The 17,736-nt window shown below is 37.3% G+C and overlaps 1 protein-coding gene across 1 annotated transcript in view; it reads right to left on the bottom strand.

Moving 5' to 3' along the window:
* The window catches only part of MIGA1 (mitoguardin 1), an 88,115-nt gene that overhangs the window by 38,716 nt on the left and 31,663 nt on the right, over positions 1-17,736 (bottom strand). The gene's annotated exons all lie outside the window — the stretch shown is intronic.

The raw sequence follows: 17,736 nt of genomic DNA, 5'->3' as shown, positions 1-17,736 counted from the left end.
AAAAAGGTATCTCTGAGTTCTCTTGCTCCTTAAGGCCACTTGAAAACACTAAAAGGCCAAAAATGATGAGATAGATCTAGGTCACTCACACTTACTGTGCTTACCTGAGGGTCAAATATAATTGTTCCAATGATTTTAAAGGGCTGAAAAAGTTTAAATACATTTGCAAATAGTCAATGTCTTGACAGGCTACCTATTAGCAAGACACAACATTGGGAATGTGGATGCCAATATCTTCACATACTATCATCAGGAATCTGTTAACATCAAATTTTAAAGGAATATTGTACTTGCTTACAGATGTGACAAGACTAGCAAATAAATGCTATGCTTCAAAATTTATCACAAGTGCCAAAACCGGTTTGGCTCAGTGGATAGAGCGTTGGCCTGTGGACTCAAGGGTCCCAGGTTCGATTCCGGTCAAGGGCATGTACCTTGGTTGTGGGCACATCCCCAGTAGGGGGTGTGCAAGAGGCAGCTGATCGATGTTTCTAACTCTCTATCCCTCTCTCTTCCTCTCTGTAAAAAATCAATAAAATATATATATTTTTTAAAAAATTATCACAAGTATAAAAAAGAAAACAACAAAATATATTTACATTTTTCTTATTTTTATTCTCAACCTGTTAATTTTTTCAGAAACTTTATCTTCTTTAAAAAGAAACCAGAACTCTCTTTGGCTTTCATTTATCCAAATTTGTATTCAATCATTTTTCCTAAAATAAAATTCATTACCTTTACTCAACTACCAGAAAACACAGACATTTTGTGATTCTACACGGGAAGTGTAAAGTTTTTAGAAATCCAAACCATTAATTCAATTTAAACTAAAAAGTTTTACAACCTATTTATATTCCAAGCTCTAAGCCAATCTGAAAAAGCAAATAAACCTTAATTGGCACAAGGTTGATTCCTATTAAGTATCAAAAATAACCATGCACATAGCATATTTTTCTACTACTGTGGATGAAAGTGGCCACATGCTAACCTGACAAGCTCAGGGAAGGCCTACATGGTTGTCTTGCAAACTCAAAGACCTAAAGTAACCACAAAGGATGGTCTGAAATTAAACTTTAACTACCGTATTTTGTGGCGTATAAGACGACTGGGCGTATAAGCTTTTCCTGGGTTAAAAAGTCGTTTTATATGCCAGAAAATACGGTAGTCCAATATATCTAATTCATTACATCTAATCCCATCAATATAGTCCAATACACCGTATTTTCTGGGGGTATAAAATGACTTTTTAACCCAGGAAAATCTTTTTTTTTTTTTTTTAAAGTATATCTTTTTTTTTTTTAATATATTTTATTGATTTTTTACAGAGAGGAAGAGAGAGGGATAGAGAGTTAGAAACATCGATGAGAGAGAAACATTGATCAGCTGCCTCCTGCACACCTCCTACTGGGGATGTGCCCGCAACCAAGGTACATGCCCTTGACCGGAATCGAACCCGGGACCTTTGAGTCCGCAGGCCGACGCTCTATCCACTGAGCCAAACCGGTTTCGGCTAACCCAGGAAAATCTTATACGCCCAGTCGTCTTATACGCCGGAAAGTACGGTAAAAGTAAGAAGTATGTATCTATCATTTTACTAGTAATCCAATCCCAGAGGTTTCCTCGCTTTGCTTTCTCCTGTCTCTCTAATCTGTCACCAAGTGGATTTCAAGTAACCCACCTATGTCTCCTCCTTTGATTGTAATGTATAAAACAAGGTGAAAAACGGCCATTCTCTGGAACATCATCCCAATCCGTGGAGATTCTGCTTCCTGGCAATTGTTGATAGTTTGGCTCAAGTAAACTCACAAAAATTCTTAACAGGTTTGAATGTTTTTATGTTAACACTACTCTACATTTGGTGAGACCATAGTTAACATTTTAACCATTTATCTTCTAAGTTTAAATTATAATTGTTTTCAAATGAAGTTTACATCAATCCTTTTAAAATATCTAACTTGTCAGCTTAAAATCCTACTACTAAATGACTATATAATGGAACAAAATCTGAGGTTAAATCATTCTATTTTTAAGAATACATATTCTATTAGAAATTTACATTTTTCATCAAATTTGGTATTTTTATTTTGTTATTTTTATTGATTTTTTTAGAAAGAGAGAGGAAAGGAGAGGGAGAGAGAGAAAGAAACACTGCTGGGCTGCTTCCCGCACATCCCCTACTGGGGACTGAGCCTGCAAACCAGGCATGTGCCCTGATTGCGAATAGAGCCAAGGAGCTCTCATTGCATGGGACGATGCTCAACCAACTGAGCCACAGAGTCCAGGACTAAATGTGGTATTTTTAGAAACTCAATTTTACCCAGAAAATTTTCAATTATTCTCTTTTTAGTGCATATGATTTTTTTAAATGCACACACAAACAGATCAATTATTTATAAAACTGAATTGGCATTTACAACTTTTAAATCTTTATCTTCTTAATGATTTTTCCATTGTTAGTATTAATTGTGCAAAAAGAAATCACAGTACAATTTTTTTTGCCAAAGCACTTTTAAAGCAGAATTATATTACTAGTCAATTAAGTTAAATCGTGGTTCCATATGCCTTTTGCTATTTTCAGAATGAAACACAAACATTTATCTCATGTCACTTTACCTTTCAGACATTACCCACAAGCTGTTAAGTCTGTTTTACTTCACTCAACAGAAACCAGCCACTCAATGTCATCCAGATCAGTTACAATGATTGTACTTTTTTTTTTTTAATCTAACCAAAACATAAGCTCAGAGGAACTGGAAAGATTTATTCATTAAATCCAACTTTGTAAACCACACAGACCATACCTCTCATTTCAGTAATTATTATTATTCCTGGAATGGCAGCTTAAAGCAGTAATTATGACTAGAAATAATACAGCTGTTTTTCACACAAGCCAATAAAAAGTATAAGGAAAGAATATTGGACAATATCTCAAACTAACTGCTTTCATGCATCCAATTAAAATGTAAAATACCTTTTGAAACTAATACAAAATAATATTGCATATAAACTGTAATTGAAAAATAAAATTTAAAAATATAAAAAGTATCAACTCTTGATTGTGGTACTGAAAGACAAGGACAGCACAGAAAATTGGGAAACCATAGGCTTCATCTTAGTCAATATTTCAGAAATATTTTCCTACCAAATTTATCTTAGCAGAAAAAAATGTTAAAGTCACAATTAGATATCATTACACACCTACCAGAATTATTGAACTTGGAAAAATTTTTTGTTAAGGATGTATAGCAATGGAAATTCTCACACACTACTGGTAGAAATGTCAATTGGTAGAACCATGTGGAAATTTTGGCATTATCTATTAAAGTTCAACACTGCCTTCTCTATGACCTAGCAATTCTATCCTTGGTGTGTTTTATAGAAATGCATGCTTTTGTGCATAAGAATGTTCATAACAACATTTATAATAGCTCCAAAATGGGGAAAAAACAAAAACAAACCAATGTCCATATACCATAGAACACATAAACTGTGCTACATTCATACAATGAAATACCATACAACAATAAAAGTGAATGAATTGCTGCTAAATGCAAGAACATGGATGAATCTCACAACACGTTGAGTGAAGAATTATATGCATTTTATTCACATTAAAATTCAAAAACAGCCCAGGCCAGTATAGCTCAGTTGGTTGTAGTGTTGGCCCATGCACCCAAGGGTCGTGGGTTCAAATCCCAGTCAGGGCACATACCAAGGTTGCAGGTTCAATTCCCAGTCCAGGTACTTACAGGAGGCAACCGATCGATGTTTCTCTCTCTCATCAATGTTTTTTTCTCTCTCTCTCCTCTCCTTTCCTCTCTCTCTAAAAAAAAATCAATAAAAACATATCCTTGGGTGAGGATTTTTTTAAAAATTCAAAAACAGGCAAAACTAAATGGACTACACACTTAGTTGATAAGACTATAAAAAAAGCCAGGAAGTAATCAGCATTAGCAACATACCAGTGGTTAATTTGGAAGAAATATTGATTGGGGCGGGGAGGGGAGGGGTAATAAGGGGACCTTTTGAGAATTGACAATGTTTTATTTTTTTATCTATATGATAGTTACACAAGAGGGTGTTATAAATCACTGTATTTTTTCATTTTGTGCACTTTCCTCTAGGATTTAGAAGGAAAGAAAACAATAAATCTATACATTTTGACCCCAAATGGCTGAAAACAGAAAAGACAAAGAAATACTTTCTGTATTTCAATGTTGATAGTAAAGTTGCAAATTACTATTAGACATGAATTGTATTCCCTGGTAGAGGGAGCATCTATAATGATGCTAGGTTAAAAGTGAAAAGATCTGATGAGTCTGTTAAGTACAACAGCAAATTGAAAATAATTTATCTGCACCCTATAGGGAAATACCAGTAGTAATAGTGGAGGCTAACGCCACGCATAGACCACTCACAACCTTTTTACTCCCAGCTCATCAATCTTTCTTTGCTATTTAATGATTGGTTTAGAATTTTAAATGTTTGGGCAAGGATAATCAATCATTTGCAGAAGAAAGATATGGAAAATAAGAGACGCTTGCTATTTAACAACAATAAAAGTGTGATGAGATTAATAAACATTTATTTTGCATTTACTACTTGCCAGAAACCAAGTTATTTGCTTTACATATATTATTTCATAATTCTCACAGTAATCCTTTGAGGTAGGTGATATATATTTTTTTCATTTTATATATCAAAGAACCTAAAGTACAGAAAGGTTATAAGTAACTGGTCCATACGAATACAGTTAAGAAATGGAATGGCAGGATTCAAAACCAAGTCATCTGACACCAGATTCCATGCTATGAAACTATGTAATTGTGGTGTCCAATATGGTAGCTGCTAGCCACATGTGTCTATCAAGCACATAAAATGTGGCTGACAGAATTGAGATGTACTATAAGTGTAAAATACACAATAGATTTTGAAAGCTTTGTACCAAAAGACATAAAATCTCTTATTAATAAACACTAGGCTTAAGAAAATGTTATTAATATGTTATTAAAATTAATTTCACTACTTTCGTTTTACTGTTTCACATGACTACTAGAAATTTAAAGCTGCATTTGTGGCTCACGTATTTCTATTATACAGCACTATTAGAGCATTCCTTTCTCAAATCTTATCTTCAGTGCAAAGAATTTACAAGTTCTTTAGAGGATTTAGATTCAACTAATATTTTTTGAGTGACTACTATGTTCCCTAGACTTTCTGCTAAATGCTTTCACAAACTATTTATTTCATTTAATATAGGTAACTGCTAAATAGACTAGCCTAATTATATACAAGAATGTCTTATAATAACTAGAACAATAAAGGCCATTTTCTAATCAAAATCTTCAATGGCTCCTTGTCTGGTTTTCAAAGCTTTCCATAATCTCAGTCCAACCTACCTATATAATCTTGTTTTCTATTAATTACTGAAAGACCACTCAGCTTTATCTGAGTATATTTACTACACTCCCACTTACCACAGATTAATGCAATGGTTAAAAGTTTGGGCTTTGGAGTCAGCCAGCAAGCATTTGGATTCCAATCCTAGCTTTGTTGTTTACTATCTGGGTAAACTGAGGATAACAATATTGATTTCACTGAGTTGTCACAGGATTAAATGGGAGACTTGTGTAGGCACAGTCCTTGCTACATAGTAAGTGCTAAATAACTTTTCACTAGTAGTCTTATTGCCATATGCATTCTTTACTCAAGCTTTTGGTTCCTTCTGCATCTTTTCCAACACACAAATTTCTCTTCTGATCCTGCACCCCATGCTACCCAGGAACACATACTGCTTTATAATTTGCAGCTTAAGTATTATCCTCAGCAAGTATCCTCCAAAAATTAGCTGTTTTATTTTATTCTATATGAGGCAATACAGCCAAAGTGTTCAATCATGGGTCTGGGGCCATTCAGGTTAGATTCAGATTCTGACTGCTCTTTATTAGCTGTGTAACCTTGGGTAAGTTTCTTATCTCCTCAGTTCCTCAGTGTTCTCGTTTATAAAATAGGTGTGTGTGTGGGGGGGAATCTACCTCACAGAGTTGTGTGAGGATTAAACAAGTTAATATATGTAAAATAAGTATTCAATACATGTTAGCTATTCATATTCTTATGCATAAGGTAAGTATGTACCATTTAATATTCTATCTGAATTTTTATTTAACTATTGCCTGAATATACAACCTGTCTGTCCCGCTGGACACAACTTAAGTGGATGTACTTTTCAAATTTTCTCTTTATTTTCTTTTTCTTTCATTTTTGTTTTTCCTGATGGTTCCTACAGTTCTCAATCAAGTATGGAACACATTGTAAACATTTAAATATTTGTTCATATAAACGAAAAAAGAAAACTTATTATAAACTGACCATCCCCAAGACATGGAAATCCCTAATTTAAAAAGCCTCTCATGTATTTCCTCAGGCTCATTCTGCCTGTTACACGACTTTAACTTGTTTTCAGAGGCCTGTTAAAATTCTTCTGTTTCTAATAGCCAGATCTAAATTAATTAAACTTATGACACCATCTTCCAAACCTAAAATATGCAGCATTAGTCCCTTAATGACTCATCATTAACACTCAATTGCCTAAAAAGAGCTTTTCACATAATTGGGTGATTAAATATGAAAAATGTGCCATGAGTTACCACACTGAAACTTGGCAAGGTAGCTCTTTTTTCCCCCTAAACTTTTAAAATCGTAAATCTAAAAGTTTTTTTAAAAAACACTTACCTGTGTCCAATACCCAGAACCTTTAAAACATTCATGCCTAGACATAAACTATGTTTTTCTTTGGAAGAACACTGAAAGTATGTTTACTTTTAACTAAACAGTTATATATTTTAGGCCAAAAATCTGACTGGATTCAAGCCTTCCTCCTTCTTTCACAATCTCCTAATTCACATATTACTTAAGTTTTTTCCAAAGCAGAATTTGCTTGAAAGTTAAAAAGAAAACACACAAAACAAAACTAGAAGACCCTTGAGCCCTGGAGCTTCAGGCCTAGACCTGTTCCTTTAAACCAGTGCAAGTGGGTTTTCTGCATGCCCCGCTTTGGCCATCACTGGGCACATTCTATTCTCTGTCGCTTAGAAGGCATCAGGTCTATTTTAACCTCAGCAGATTCTAGCGGAGATTCCAAGGATGCCGCTCCTCTTTTAAAATCTAGGCTGTCCACTGTGGGTTTTGTAACACCAGCAAGCAGAGGAAGCCTGCCAAATGTCTCAATATCATCTGACTGCGATGTCAGCAGCTATTCTCCAGAGGATTTTTAGCAATTTAAATCTGATTTGGGACCTTGCCTTTTCTATGGTCTTATTAAAAATGGAAAAGTTCCCGCTGCCAACAAGATAAGCAATTTTCCAAACAGTCTGCTATAATGTTAAAATAATTAACAAATCTAGAAAACTATTGCTGCTCTTTGTGTCTTGCATGACTATCTGTCCACCCCTGTTGTGGATAATTTTTATTCCCATTTGTTTTAAAATGCTATAGTAAAGTTTGAGAGAGAAAAGAAGTTGAACATAAAAATAAAAAAACAACACAATTTCAGAGAGTGAAAGAGCTAAGATATATTTTCTTAATTCTCCTCTCGATGTACCTTGACATTGAAAGGACTAACAATGAAATAAAGAAGTGATCAGTTCTTGATGTGTTATGACTTACACAGTTTTGCCCATGTGAAATAATACATATACAAAAACAGCCAGCTACTATGACACTACCCAAAAGGAGCCTTCCATAAGTTATAATTTTTTTAATCTTCACCCAAGGATATTTTTTCCATTGATTTTTACAGAGAGGAAGGGAGAGAGGAGGGGAGAGAGAAAGAGAAACATTGATGTGAGAGAGACACATTGATTGGTTGCCTCCCCGATTCGCTCTGGCCCGGGCCAGGTATCAAGCATGCAACCAAGCATCATGCCCATGACCAAGAATCGAACCCAAGACCCTTCAGTCCTCGGGCCAACGCTCTAACCACTGAGCAACGGCTAGGGCCGTGGTCAGCAAACTGCGGCTCGCGAGCCACATGCGACTCTTTGGCCCCTTGAGTTTTTAGCAAAGGCCAGCTTAGGAGTACCCTAATTAAGTTAATAACAATGTACCTACCTATATAGTTTAACTTTGCACTCACTTGCTTTTCTCGATTCCTTTATTCTACTGCTAACCGTGTCGAGTCACACTCGACATCCGAGTGCAAAGGGTTAAGTTTAAAAAATTTGGCTCTCAAAAGAAATTTCAATCGTTGTACTGTTGATATTTGGCTCTGTTGACTAATGAGTTTGCCGACCACTGGGCTAGGGCAACTTTCCATATTTTATCACAACTTCATATACACCACAATTGGCCAACAAAACAACTATGATTTCTAACTGGGAAATACAGCTGCCAATGCAAAATGAGTAACAAAAGGAAAGAAAAAGGATTAACAGCATTTTCTACCTTTTTTCAGGAGAAGAAAGAAGTGACGGATAACCCAAAATGTACCAAAAAGTAATCAAGGTTAAGTCTGCAGTTATAGACACGTTAACAGGGCTAGTCGGAACAGTGGTTCACTCCGTACGCTACACAGAGGCCCCTGACCAATGTGACAAGTGGCATCAGATATCCAGCCCATATCCTGGGCCTTTTTCTAAATCACACACAAAGGCCTTGTCTGGGTGAGTGAAGGTCCTAGACTTAGAAATCCAAGTTGGTAAAATGTAACTTAAATACAAAAGAGGCAAAGGCAAGCAGCAGGCTTTTCTCTTATTTCTGACACCCTGGCAATTTTCAGACTGCTCTAATCTCTGCACCTATTTTGACTTGCATGTAATGCCAGTTAGACTTCACTTTGTAGTACTCTTAAATACTTTGAAATTAAGATTATACGCCTTATGCATAAAAGGAAATTACCAGGCCAAATTTCTCGTATGTTCTACAATTTGCACTGTGTATATTTAGAGGTCTGAGTATACACGTTAAGCCTATAATTCACGTCACTCCCTAAAAATAAACCCTCAGGGAGTTCATTCTCTGACCACAGTGATTGTGCACAAAAGGAAAAGGACAAGGTCTGAGAGCGTCAACTTGGGGCTGTCTGACATCTGACTCAAGATGATAGTTGAGGTATTTGCTCTGGCTGCCAAGCTCTTCCAATATTGCTAAATGTTCTACCTGGCTGCTTACCAAAAAAGAATGTCTCTCCCGTGGTCAGGAAGGCCTCCTTTACAGCTTTTCCTATTCTCTGCCAGAGAATTTGTGAAATCAGTACTAGGCTGAAAAATCTCTGATCTTCCCTCAGAAGATGTCTCACTATCTCAATGAAATTCTCTGCATAAAAGAGCAGGAAAAAAGTATGGGTAAAATATTTAAACTGCACTGGTCAACCCTTCCACAATCTCTTGCAAATACATAAATTTGGTTATGACTTCTTATAATTCTCAGTAGCTCCGTTTTGCCTAAAGGTACAAAACAAGGACCGTCGTGATTTAGCTCCTGCCCACCTTTCTAGATTTCTTTCCCACTACTCTCCTACATCCTATCTAATAAAAGAGTAATATGCAGATTGACCATCATGCCAACACACAAGATGGCTGCCCCCATGTGGTCAAAGATCCTGCCCCCATGTGGACACAAGATGGACACCACAAGATGGCCAGCAGGGGAGGGCAGTTGGGAGGCACCAGGCCTGCAAGGGAGGGCAGTTGGGGGCGATCAAGCCTGCAGGGGAGGGCAGTTAGGGGTGACCAAGCCAGCAGAGGAGGGAAGTTGGGGGTGACCGGGCCTGCAGGGAAGGACAGTTGGAGGGGACCCAGACCTGCAGGGGAGAGCAGTTGGGGGGGACCAGGCCTGCAGGGGAGGGCAGTTAGGGGCAAACAGGCTGGCAGGGGAGCAGTTAGGCATCAATCAGGCTGGCAGGGGAGTGGTTAGGGGGTGATCAGGCTGGCAGGCAGAAGAGGTTAGGGGCAATCAGGAAGGCAGGCAGGCGAGCAGTTGGGAGCCAGCAGTCCTGGATTGTGAGAGGGATGTCCGACTGCCCGTTTAGGCCCAGATTGGAGAGGGTGCAGGTTGGGCTGAGGGTCCACCCCCACCCCCGTGCACGAATTTCGTGCACCGGGCCTCTAGTCTACATATATTGTGTTTCCAAGCCATATAAAACTGATACCGTTGTAATTAGCTAGTTATTAATAACAGGAAAGGAGCAAAGGGAAAGCCAGGGATAGGCACATTCCCGCCTAACACTGGGGGGAGGGGACTGGACAAAGGGGAGATATAAGCATGCCCAATAAAGCTGGGATGACGTAGGGAAAATATCTGTCTGTCAGTCACACCTGGGAGAGATGGTTGGGCAGAATGGGCATGGCCACTGCAAGTCCACGAAATTTGGGATACTTAACCCCCTAAACAAAGAAGCTTGCTCTCTTATGTTCTTGATTCTCTTGGTTCCCCTTGGCACGCTTGGCTCATGGCTCACACTTCGCTTCCTGGCATTCTCCCGTGTGGCCCATACCATGTGGACCCCACACACAATGGACAAATGGACTGCAACTAGCCTGATGCTGTACTGGACCTGTCTCCAACATGGAAAGGAAACTCTGGACACTGCCTTTGCTTCTAGCTCTACTGAAACCCAGCTATGTGTCTTCCATGACTGGACTAAGGGAAATGGGGCCTTAGAAATGCAGGGATTTAATTCCATGCAAATAAAAATCACTAGTTCTCCCATTCAAGTCTCACGAAATTCTTTTTCTTGGGATATCATAAGATGTCCACCCCAGCAGCACCCAGTGGGGAAGAGGACCCCCATTTCATTTGATATCAAAATGACTGTTATATACTGTCATGTGGTTTTCTCTGCTTGAAATGGCTTTTTCTCCATCGTCTTCCTGGTGGACCTTCTTTCTTCAAGTGTCACACCTGTGAAGCCTTCCTTGAGCCCCCATGAATAACCATATGCTTTTCCTTGGTGTTTCCATAGCACTTTCTAAACACATTATTATAGCATTAAATCCACTGAGCTATATACTTATTTACTATCTCCAAATAGTGTGTTGCCTAAAAGCAAGGATGAAATCTTCTCCATCCTTGTCTCCAGTGTCTTATGCCATGTTTGATATATACTAGGCAATCAAATGTTTGCTAAGTAATCCAGACCCAAGAGTCTGTGAGTTCGTTCTGTTTAAAAAAAAAAAAAAAAGAGGTCATAAAGAGGCCTAAAACCATATCTGAAATACGCAAAGCAATGTTGTTAAGCTATGAAAATTCCTGGTTTGTTTTTAAGGGCTAAATTTGTTCCTACACATCAGTATGAAAGAATTTCAGAGTCCTTTGCTTCAGCCAAAAAAACAACATTTATTAAAGTTATGCCTTAAAGAGTTTCCTGCTAATACTGCTGTTGCAAATATATACGACTCTCTTTATAGAAAATAAAAGCATATAAACTATGAAGCCAAATTAATTTTAGAAGAAATCTAATGAGAGTGCAGATTAATAAGCCTGAACTTTATTCATATAAACCATAGCAACTAAATAATGTCCCCAAGAAACTGTGAGCAAGCTTCATTTGTTGTTAATCAGGTAAATTTTTACACTGGTATTAAACTAAGCAATTTCGTCCTGCCCTAATAGCCTAACCAAAGTGAGTAAAGAATAATCTTAATTTCTGAATGTACTAATATTGAAGTAAACTACCAAACCATGTAATAATGCATACCCTACATGATCTTACCTTATAATAGACAAATATGCAAATTGACCACACCTTTGCTTCGCCCAAGCCACGCCCACCAGGAAACCGTTGCAGGGACGTTGGGGTGTGGTGGAGCCCAAGGCTGGGAAAGCCGCCCGAGGCTTTCCCGGCCTTGGGCACCGGCGGGGAGCCTGCGCCGATCGCAGGAAACCACTGGGGGTCGGCTCCTGTGATCGGTAGCAGGGACACTGGGTGCAGCAGAGCCCAAGGCCACCGCCCAGGGCCAAGCCCCGACCCTGAAAGAAGGCAGAAGGCGGTGGCCACAGCCAAGGCCTGGGTCCCTGGTGCAGGCAGCCAGGTGAATGAAGGTCTATTGCACGAATCTTCGTGCAAACGGGCTACTAGTATAATGATAATAGAATTCTTCTAGAGTATAAATCATTCCTTGGTGTTAGGTTTTAATCCATTTTCTACCAATCTCTCACTAGTGTTTATAACTAACTAGAGTCTAATTTTTACCTAAATAACTCAGATAACACAAATTTCTATTTAATATGAAAGATAAATGTACTTTTATTGTGCAATATTTGATATGTACAAAAATTACATATATACCATAGATGTTTACTGAATCAAAATACAAAAACAAACATTTGTGAATCTACCACCCATTTATCGCCACTTTTCAAAATATACAAAATTATTTACTTAAAATGAAAAATAATGTAATGATGAAGAAAACAGTACTGTACCTTTCTTCTTCTTGCCTGATACCTATGATATACGAATCTCCATGTGAATTATAAGAAGTCATAGATATTCATATATTTCAGCAAAAAACAGCAGTAGATAACCAAAGATTAACCACATGTCCCAAAACAGGCTGCAGGCACTTCAGTTAAGAAGTATAGGAAAGAATGGAGGTGGAAAAGAAACTTTAAAAGAAGGATCTTCTTCTTTGTGGAGGGAGCTTGAGCACTGAGTTTTAAGAGGTATATATCAACCTATATTGCTTTCTAACTGCTTCAAAAGAGTAAGTTGTAACTGGCCAATCAGAGCAGAAGTAACCTACAGAAAGGGTTTTAGCCCTTACTTATCACAGGTAAAGTGCACAGTGTCAGTGGGGGTGGGGGTGCTGGTGAGGAAGCATAAGGGTTAGAAAAGAAATAAACAATAAACATGTTATCATGTGGTCTAGATAAAAATTCCAAAAGAACCTATGATAAATTACTGGTGGCAGAACTAATAGGCAATCAGAAGGGTTGCTGATAATTTTTAAATGAAAATACCAACATTTTAGATAGCAACAAAAATTACAAAATGTAAATTTTAAAATGATACCATGATAACAAAACTATAAGGGACCCAGGAATAAAAATACATAAGACCTCCATGGAGAAAATTATTTAAAATTATGAAAGACATAAACGATTTAAGTAAATGAAGAACCACACCATAATCATAGATGGAAACATTAATCTAAATTCTCCTACAAGCTGGCCTATAAATGCAATGTAATAATCAAAATCCCAAGAGGGATATTCTTGACACTTGGCAAACTCTCCTAAACTTCACATGGAAAAGCAAGGGCAAAGAAGAGCCAAGGCAATTCTTTAAAAAGAACATAGTGAATGGACTCACCCTGCCAGGTGTCAAGACTCATAAAACTATATAAAGTGACAGTAATTAAGACACTGTGAAGACAATGAGGGAACAAGTAGACTAAAGATGCACATATAAGACAACCTGACATATGACCGGGGGCATTTCAAATCCATGAGAATAGGATATATTATTCAATGAATAGTGCAGAGGCAACCAGTTATCTAAATGTTTTAAAAAAATAGTAATCAGCCGAAACCGGTTTGGCTCAGTGGATAGAGCGTCGGTCTGTGGACTGAAAGGTCCCAGGTTCGATTCCGGTCAAGGGCATGTACATTGGTTGCGGGCACATCCCCGGTGGGGGGTGTGCAGGAGGCAGCTGGTCGATGGTTCTCTCTCATCGATGTTTCTAGATCTCTATCCCTCTCCCTTTCTCTCTGTAAAAAATCAATAAAAATATATATTTTTTAAAATAGTAATAATATACATTTAAAAAAACAGCTCCTGGCAGATTAAAAATCTGAATATGAAAAGCAAAACTTTCTAAAGAAAATACAAAAGAATTCTCTTTATACTTTCTAAACAATATACAAAAAGCACAAACCATAAAGGAAAGATTGATAAATATGGTAACATTAAAATTAAAAATCTTGGTACAACCAGAGAGACATTAAACAAAATGAAGATATGAGAAGGAACTCTCATACACTGCTGGTGGAAGTTTAAATTGGTACAAATACTTTAGAGAATGGTTTGATGCTATCTACTAAAGCTAAAGAGCATAACTGATAATCCATCAATTCCATCCCTATAGTAGTGTTCCCTACATGGTTCTTGGTGTGCACAGCATCTCTTTCTCTCTCTTTCTTGTCTTCTAGAATAAGGTCTATCACTGTTGTGCTGGATCTCCCTCTGCTGAACCGGACAAGTGCTAGCAGGGCTTATAAAGCAGGCAGGAAATGCTTATGTAGCTGGCCAGTAAGTGTACTAAGAATTTGGTCCGCATTCTCTCCACTTCTCCAAATAATTTCTTTTAGGGCAAGGGAGAAAGTGTAGGAAGCCTTAACACATTGTCTAACACAGTCATCAGCAAAAAAAAAAAAAAAAAAGGTTGCCGAAACCTTTTTGGCTTGGTGGATAGAGCGTAGGCCTGCGGACTGAAGGGTCCCGGGTTCGATTCCAGTCAAGGGCATGTACCTTGGTTGCGGGCACATCCCCAGTAGGGGGTGTGCAGGAGGCAGCTGATCGATGTTTCTCTCTCATCGATGTTTCTAACTCTCTATCCCTCTCCCTTCCTCTCTGTGGAAAATCAATAAAATATATTTTTAAAAAAAGGTTAAAAATGAAGTTAATACTATTTTATAATCAATATCTGGGTCTTTTTGCATTCTCAATTTATTCAGAACCCAGAAAGACTGATGAATCTTTAAATGGCACCCATAAGACCAAAAAATAGCATTATTATGGAACAGGAAATGTATGAGCAGTTTCCTATGGCTAGAAAATCAAAGGGTACACAGAGGAAGTAACTTCAAAGAGAGTTGTGTTCTATCAGAAAAAAATGTTTCAGAGCATGTTGAATTATGCAATGAAACAGCAAAAGAATGTAAAAAAGAAAAACAAGAAAAATTTACTAAAAACCTGAAGTTGGTTATGTAACTAAAATCTTAGAGAATTTTACTTCTGGAAAAGAGCTTATTCAAATGGCTGGGTTACATGGAAAAAGTAAAACAAATAGGTCAGAAAAGTGGTTTAAGAACCTGGTAGCAATAAGATGAGAGCTCTGTACCAAAAAGGTAACTCCAAAACAAGATACGGATGTACCAGTGGGGAGTGACTGGAGGCAGGAACCCAGTTAGGAAATTATTCAACCGAAGCAAAACATAATGAGGCTGCAGAGGAAAGAGAATGAATGAGAGCTATATTATGGAGGCAGAATCAACATAATTTGCTAAATAATTGGATGTGCTGGTAAGGAGTATACCCATTATCTTTTTTTTTTCCTCCTCTCCATATGGCAAGATCAGGAATTAAGGAAAGATAATAAATAGTCTTAGCTACATATAGAATATATACTTTTGCAAAGTATCAGTCCTTCAGATGATGGTTTTCTTTTCTAACACAGAGAAAAAATGGATTTATAACATGCATCCAATTTACTTTCTTGAATAAATAATTTTAAACATGGCTTAAATACTTTGTTTCAGGAAATGCAAATTTGTTACTACTATAATATGAGAAAAATCAATAAATTCCCAGAAAAATGAATGTTGTCTACAGAATATAATTGAATAATATCACTGTAAAACAAATTATGAACATGTGATATCCATCTACGTATAATCAGGTAATTTAAAAATAATCTTAGAACAGGCCTTATAGAAATTCTATAATATAGCTGCAATATATATTCTAGAATATAACTGCAATATAAATAGAGAACAAGTGTCAATATAAATAGAGAACAAGTGCCAATACTAAAATATGACACACATTATCTCATTTAATCTTCATAATTTTATAAAGTTGATCCTAATACACTGCTGCATCTTATAGCAAAAGAAGCCAAGTCTAAGAGAGGTCAAGGCTTGCTTAGGTTTCATAGCCAATAAGAGTGATAGAGGCAGAATTTCAACCCATGTTTGTTTAATTCTAATGCCACACCTTCTTTAACCACTGAGCATACTGTTTATCATATTGGAATTTTTGGGTTGAGCCTTCAAAAACTACAATAACAAAATTATAAATTAACAACTGCAATTTAACAATTCACTGAAAAACAGAAACTACAATTAAACACAACACTTCTAGATGCTGTTAGCTAGAACTTGCACACTAATGGAAATTCACACCAACGCTAGGTCAAGTCTGTGTGCATAACCTCCACACTCTGTCTCACTCTGAGTTACAGTAGCAGGTGTATATAAAACATGCCAGAAAAAGAATGGTGACCTAAATTTAACTTCCAAGGCTTAGAGCAGACAGAATGGCAGTTATGAGTCACAGGCATCTAATATGTAGATAAAATGTGCTGCCCTCTAGTGATTTCAACACCTCCCATTTAACACTAAAGTCTCATAAGGAAAGAAAAATAACTCAAATTTCTTTTCACTTTATGATAAGATAAATAGAATACCTATTGTTTAAGCCAAGAGTAAACTTTTGGTGTGTAAGACCAAATATAGAAATATATCCAATAATAATTATTCACTAATTCAGAATGGTTAAGGGAATACCAGTACAGAACATGTGAAAGATCAATTAGTGAATACAGGGTGGTTACTTTTTATGCAAGGGATTTATGTCTTACAATACAATTCAAACCCTGCTAATTTCAAAGCTTTTTTCCTACAGAAATAAATGTAAAGACAGGTTGCAATACATTACAAGTATTGTACTGTATTTCTTTTTCAAGGATAGCTTTAAAGCATAATAAATGACTATAATAAAATCTGTTTTTAAGAATGCTTTAAAAACATAAAGTATTTGTAGTAAGGTAAAGTTCTATATCACTTTCACTTACTTCCAAAATATCAAAAATATTTCCTATTTTAACACAAATAACAGCTTGGTTAGGAGTGTATTAGAATGGTTGTGATTTTAGAGCCAGGATGCCAGAGATTCTTAATTTAACATTAGGAGTAAAAATAATAGCAAAACAGTCACCAAGACCACGTGCAGAAGTTCCCATGCACGTACTAGTACACAACAGAATGGTTCACAGGATAGTGACAAAGGATGCTCAGTATTTCTGGTTACCAGTTAAAGTGGTACCACCTAGAGTAAACATGGTTTTTAATTCACCAGTCCTACCAGCTTTGAAACAAAGTGATTCTTGATCTTTTTTTTTTTCTTCTTAATTTTTGGGATTAGCATTATTTAAAATTTTTAGCATTAAGTGCTATTTTGCACTGTTTCAAATTCACAAAAAAATATGCTTACTTAAAAGTAGCTTAACAGGATCATACTCTATGTTTCTTTTTTTATTGATTTCAGAGAGGAAGGGAGAGGGAGAGATAGAAACATCAATGTTGAGAGAGAATCATTGATTGGCTGCTTCCTGCATGCCCCCTACTGAGGATCGAGCCCGCAACCTAGGCATATGCCCTGAACGGGAATCGAACCCGGGACCCTTCAGTCTGCAGGCTGACGCTATATCCACTGAGCTAAATCAGCTAGGGCCATACTCTATTTTTAACAGCTTTCTTTTTCCTGGTAGAAAACATTACTTTTTAATTTTGTTTTGTTTTGTAATAGCTTTATTGAAATACTAGAGGCCCAGTGCACGAAATTCGTACATGGGTAGGGTCCCTAGGCCTGGCTGGCAATCAGGGCTGATCTGCGGAGTGACCAGAGGGTCGATCAGGGGGCCCTGCTAGCACCTGCCTTGGCCGGTCTGGAGGCATCACTTGCCGGGCCCACCCCCTGCCGCCGCCACTGGTTGCCTCCCTCTGCAGGGTGAC

This window comes from Eptesicus fuscus, chromosome 9, assembly GCF_027574615.1.
Source record: "Eptesicus fuscus isolate TK198812 chromosome 9, DD_ASM_mEF_20220401, whole genome shotgun sequence".
NCBI classification, from domain to species: Eukaryota; Metazoa; Chordata; class Mammalia; order Chiroptera; family Vespertilionidae; genus Eptesicus; species Eptesicus fuscus.
Note: the sequence above shows the minus strand (reverse complement) of the source record. Positions and strands in the feature narration are given on the sequence as shown.